Source organism: Physeter macrocephalus, chromosome 15 (genome assembly GCF_002837175.3).
Source record: "Physeter macrocephalus isolate SW-GA chromosome 15, ASM283717v5, whole genome shotgun sequence".
NCBI lineage: Eukaryota > Metazoa > Chordata > Mammalia > Artiodactyla > Physeteridae > Physeter > Physeter macrocephalus.
In genome coordinates, this window is record NC_041228.1 from 9,688,708 (window position 1) to 9,694,119 (window position 5,412).

Consider the following 5,412-nt stretch of genomic DNA (forward strand, 5'->3'; position numbering starts at 1 on the left):
GAAGTCGGGAAATAAGACCAAAATTTCTGACACTCTGGTAGAGTTAAGTATTGGCGTTGGCAAGAGGATGGAGAGTGGGTGGTCCTCTTTGACTGATGAGGCCCTAAACCATATGCAAGGGTTTTCCAAATCCATCTCACCTCAAAGGTTTCCGTCTAATGGGGGGAAAATGCACTTGGACAGCTGACTGTGAGCTGAGCTTGAGTTCGTGAGACTCGTGCTCCGCGAAGGCAATGCTCAGACCCTTGGCGGTTCATGAAGAAGGCAAAGCCGTTGCCAGTTTCATTGCATCAGTGCTCTTCTCTGACAAGACACAAAGCTTAGAGCAAGAGAAGGTTTTCCCCCAGCGTGGTCCTGGCTGCACAGATGAAAGGAGAAAGCTTTAGCTCTCAGTAAGCATGGATGAGCATCAAGCCTCTGCATTCCTCCTTCATTCAAAAAATTATTTACTGAGCATCTGTGAGCACCAGGTACTATGTTAGGCCCTCAATGCATGGCGGTGACTATCTCACCATGACAGTCCCCGCTGTCACGGACTTCACAGACAGATGGGAATCTCAGTATGTGCCAGGCAGTGTTCTGAATAAACCATTTACAGATGTGGAAACTGAGGCACAGAGAACTGAACTCACTTGCTGTGAGATAACAGAGAACAGATATTGGTCTCTGTCCCCGGTTCCTGGCACAGAGCTCCTGAAATCCTTGTCATTTCCTAAGTGGTAAGAACACTGGGAGCATCTTCTGTCCTAATGAGGCGACTCTGTGTGGGATGCAGGCTGGTCACCAGGAAGACCAAGGCATGGCTAGGAGCTTGGAATTTTCAGCCCCACCCCGCCCCCATCCTCCAGAGAGGGGAGAAGGTCTGGGGATGGAGTTAATGATAGATCATGCCTCTGTGAGGACGCCTCCATAAAATCCCCAAAGTGCTGGGGTTTGGAGAGCTTCCAGGTGGGTGAACGCTTCCACACAGGGAGGGTGCCATACCCCAACTGCACAGGGACAGAAGGTCCTGCGCTCAGGACCCTCCCAGACCTCACCTTACGCCTCTCTTCATCTGGCTGTTCATCTGTATCCTTTATCATATCCTTTAATGAACTGGTGAACGTAAGTAAGTATTTCCCCGAGTTCCGTGAGCCACTCTAGCAAATTAACCGGATCCAAGGAGGGGGTTGTTGGAACATCTCATCTATAGCCAGTTGCTCAGAAGCACAGGTGATAACCTGGGCTTGCCAGTGGCATCTGAAGGTGGGCAGGTGTTGTAGGACTGGACCCTTACCCTGTGGGCTCTGACACCATCTCTGAGTAGATAGTGTCAGTCGAGTTGAATTGTAGGATTCAATTCACACAGCTGGTGAATTGCTTGGTGTGGGGCAAACCTCTGCATATCTGGTGACCAGAAGTGTCAGAAGTCAAATGTTCTGTGTCACTAGTAGAGGAGACACACAGGGAGGAAAAAGAGACAGAGGTGGCAAACTGAGCTTTTCCTTTTTACTTGCTCAGTGGTGCATTGTCAGGAAAGGAAGAGCTAGAATTTGAGAGCACACATATGACAAGAGAACAAGGGGGTCTTTACCAGGTGCCAAGAGCCACAGTCAATCAAAACCGGGAGGATGACAGTGATCGGAGGGCAGCGGAGAAGAGAATCGCTGAGAACAGCCGGGGAGGCATCTCTAGGGGGTCATGTGAGCTGAAATAGGGAGGGTGGAAGCAGTCGGCCATACGCTGACCTGAGGAAGAGCATCCTCCTTGGAGACAGGAAAAGCAGGGACAGAGGCTTCAAGGATGGCAAATTGCACTGGGAACGGAGGGACAGGAGAGCAGAGAATGGGAGAAGTGGTCCAGGGGGTGCTGTAAATGGAGGCGGGGGGTGGTCACGAGGGCCTTGTCAGTGAGACAAGGAGCTTGGAGTTTGGATGAAGAGGAGATGTTCAAGACTGACTTAGCAGGGGAGGGATGCCCAGACCTAACGTGTGCCTGAGGATACGGCGAGGACACGAACACCGAGAGGACCAGAAGCACAGGCGGCCTGGCTTCACACCCTGACTGCCCCACGGAGGGCAAGTGATTTAGCCTTCCCGAGTCTCAGTTTCCTCCGGTGAGGAGGAATAGATAACAATACCTCCCCCAAAAGACTGCCTGGAGGATATAAGGAGAAATTAAACGTGAAGTTCTTAAAACAGCGCCAGCCACCTAGTCAGCAGTCTGTAATGTTAGCTTTTATCTCCTGGTCCCCCACCTTCACTTCCTGCTAAATACAGCTTACGGCAATAGCGTTCCATCAGGCCCTGTAATTAAAAGTAATACATGCTCAGTACAGGGAACTGTATTCAATATCCCGTGATAAGCCATAATGGAAAACAATATGAAAAAGAAAGTATATATGTATATATGTGTGTATATATATGTATGTATATAGAACTGAATCACTTTGCTGTGCAGCAGAAATTAGCAAAACATTCATAAATCAACAATATGTCAATAAATTTTTTTTAAAGTAATACACGCTCAATGCAGGAAACTCAGAGAGCCCAGAAAAGCACAGCAAGAAAGAAAAACAATTATTCATATTTACGCCACCAGGAGAAAACCATCGCTAATACTTTGTGGTTTTGGCCTTTCTCTTTTTCCATGCAACCTCACATAAAGGACAAAGGTTTCATCATGTTTACATAAGGTTCTGTAGACCAACCACTTTTCTTTTCAATTTGGCAACTGCTGCAGGTTGGGTTCTCCAGAAGCAAACACTGAGATATTTTGGGGGTGTGCCAGATGTTCATCGAGGATCAGCAGCTGTGGTGGAGATGCAGGGGTAGCAAGCAGGACTGGGCACCCTTTAATGCACGTGTTAAGTTTATATGTATATAAATATAATACGCACAAACATACACACATTCATATATATGTAGATACATGCAGATGCAGGTGCAGATACAGATTTATAAAGAGAGAGAGAGAGATTCTAACAGGAAACATGGAATGTCTGGTTGAGAGAACACACTGTTTTTTTTTAATTGTAGTACAATTGATTCACAATATTGTGCTAGTTTCAGGGGTACAGCAAAGTGATTCTGTTTTATATATATATATATATACACATACATATATATATGTATTATCTGTATTCTTTTTTTCCAATTCTTTTCCATTATAGTTTATCACAAGATATTGAATATAGTTCCCTGTGCTATGCAGTAAATCCTTGTTGTTTATCTATTTTATATAAAGTAATGTGTGTCTGCTAATCCCGTACTCCCAATCCATCCCTCCCCCCGACCTTTCCCCTTTGGTAACCGTAAGTTTGTTTTCTATGTCTGCGAGTCTGTTTCTGGTTTTTAAATAAGTTCATTTGTATGAGTTTTTAGATTCCACATATAAGTGATATCATATAATGTTTGTCTTTCTCTGACTTACTTCACTTAGTCTGATAATCTCTAGGTCCATCCTTGTTGCTGCAAATGGCATTATTTCATTCTTTTTTATACCTGAGTAGTATTCCATTGTATATATTTATATACCACATCTTCTTTATCCATTCATCTGTTGACAGACACTTAGGTTGCTTCCATGTCTTGGCTATGTGTAAATAGTGCTGCTGTGAACATTAGGGTGTATGTATCTTTTCAAATGAGAGCTTTCATCTTTTCTGGACATATGCCCAGGAGTGGGATTGCTGGACCGTATGGTAAATCTATTTTTAGTTCTTTAAGGAACCTCCCTACTGTTCTCCATAGTGGCTGTATCCATTTACATTCCCACCAACAGTGTAGGAGGGTTCCCTTTTCTCCACACCCTCTCCAGCATTTACTGTTTGTAGATTTTTTAATGACGGCCGTTCTGACCGACGTGAGGCGATACCTCACTGCAGTTTTGATTTGCATTTTCTAATAATTAACAACGTGGAGCATCTCGTCATGGGCCTGAGAACAGACTGCCTTTTGCTCACAGAACGTATTAGCACCAGTTCCCCACACCCCGGTCCCCACAGGACAAAGCAATGAAGGCCAGATGTCACCCTGTGCCTTCATCAAGGCTGCACCACAGATTGTCAACCCCAAATTATGAAACTCAGAGCTTATACAGAGTGGCCGGCCCATCTACCCATCCTCTCCTCTGGAGAAAGAGATCTTTACTCTGGAATATAAATATATGTTTCTGCAGGAGAAGGGAAAGCATCTCCAGGCTTTTTACCCTAGAATGTAAGCACGTGGCTTTAGGAAGCTAAATCTCTAAATCAATTTGGAACAACACACTATCTCTAACTTCTAAGGAATGTTAGTGATTCTTGGTTAAAAGTCATCTTTAGACAGCTCGGAGGCCGCACGGAGAAGCGGCGGCATGGCGGCGGCGGCCCAGGAGCCGAGTCGGGGGTAGTACTGGGACGAGGAGGAGGAGGAGGAGGAGCCAGAGCAGTTGGTTCTGGTGGAATTATCAGGAATTACTGATTCAGACTTTCTCTCAAAATGTGAAAATAAATGCAAGATTTGGGGAATTGATACTGAGAAGCCCATTCTGCAAATGGACAGCTATGTCTTTGCTGGAGTGTATGAAGACACTCTTGGGACCTGTGTTATATTTGAAGAAAATGTTGAACATGTGGATGCAGAAGGCAATAGTAAAACAGTGGTAAAATATAAATGCCACACAATGAAGAAGCTCAGCATGACAAGAACTCCTCTGACAGAAAAGAAAGAAGGAGAAGAAAACACAGGTGGTGCGGAATGGCTGCAAATGAAGGAAAATGCTTTCTCCTGTAGAGCCAACATGATTGGTAGTTTTCTGCACGAAAATGAAGAGGATGAAGCTGTAGCTCCAGACCCAGATAAATCTTTGGAGTTGGAAGAGCAGGAGATTCAAACGAAAGATAATTCAAACCTGAGTTATGAACAGGAGAAACCACCGAACTTGGATATAGAGGATTCTGGTCCTCTTACTGATATCCCTTCTTCTGAGACAGAAGGCTCTGTTTTTATGGAAACTCAAGACACTGCCTTAGAAATCACTCCTAGATGAAATGTTTCTCATAAAAACTAGTCATGAACTTTTTAGAGTTTTTATAAAAAAAAAAAAAGTCATCTTTAACCAATTTTGCCAGCGCTCTATCCTCAAAAATCTCAGACTATGCAGAAAATATGAAAATATTCATGGAGAATTATCTCCCAACAGCAGCCTTGACCCACCCGGGGCCAACCTCATGAGGAGCTCTGGAGCATGAATGGTGTACCAGAATGCTCCGTGCTGGGTGGAAATGGCAGGGTTTTATACCCGTGCCTCAAACAGTCACTGGAGGTGGGCCAGCTGAGAAGGATGTGTCCTTGGTTCTCCGCAGGGGACACAAACCCTGAAGGAGCTAACATGGTTTCAAGCCCTTCCTTGGACTTGGATCTAAGCAGCCCATCTCCCTGTGCACCACAG

General features: G+C 45.0%; 1 pseudogene; it reads left to right on the plus strand.

Annotated features, from left to right (window-relative positions):
• The first annotated feature begins 4,314 nt into the window (after window positions 1-4,314).
• On the plus strand, window positions 4,315-5,010 carry LOC102976665 (general transcription factor 3C polypeptide 6-like; annotated as a pseudogene).
• The last annotated feature ends 402 nt before the right edge of the window (window positions 5,011-5,412 follow it).